This window comes from Sinocyclocheilus anshuiensis, unplaced genomic scaffold (genome assembly GCF_001515605.1).
Source record: "Sinocyclocheilus anshuiensis isolate Anshui unplaced genomic scaffold, SAMN03320099.WGS_v1.1 scaffold128, whole genome shotgun sequence".
Classification (NCBI taxonomy): domain Eukaryota; kingdom Metazoa; phylum Chordata; class Actinopteri; order Cypriniformes; family Cyprinidae; genus Sinocyclocheilus; species Sinocyclocheilus anshuiensis.
This window is the reverse complement of record NW_015555710.1, coordinates 168,658-168,980: the sequence shown is the minus strand read 5'-3', so window position 1 is coordinate 168,980 and position 323 is coordinate 168,658.

Below are 323 nucleotides of genomic sequence, written 5' to 3'. Positions count from 1 at the left end.
GTCATCTGACGTGACGTCTCCGTTCCCTCCTTCAGGGAACGAGGGTTACCATACGTAACCGAGACGTTAACTTATTACCAGTTTTATTTGTAGCATTTTTACTGTATTTTACAGTTAAGATTACATTCAGTTTTTTTTACAGTGTACAGGTTTGGGTACCACAAAGAGAGTGAGGAGGGAAATGATCTAGACAAGTTGTTCTCAACCTTTTTGACTCAAAGGTTCCCCAATAGGACCAACACATTATTAAAGGCCCACCCACCCATACTGGATATTTCATCTGGTATTTATGCTGTAATTATGGGTTGCTGCCCCATGTTTTA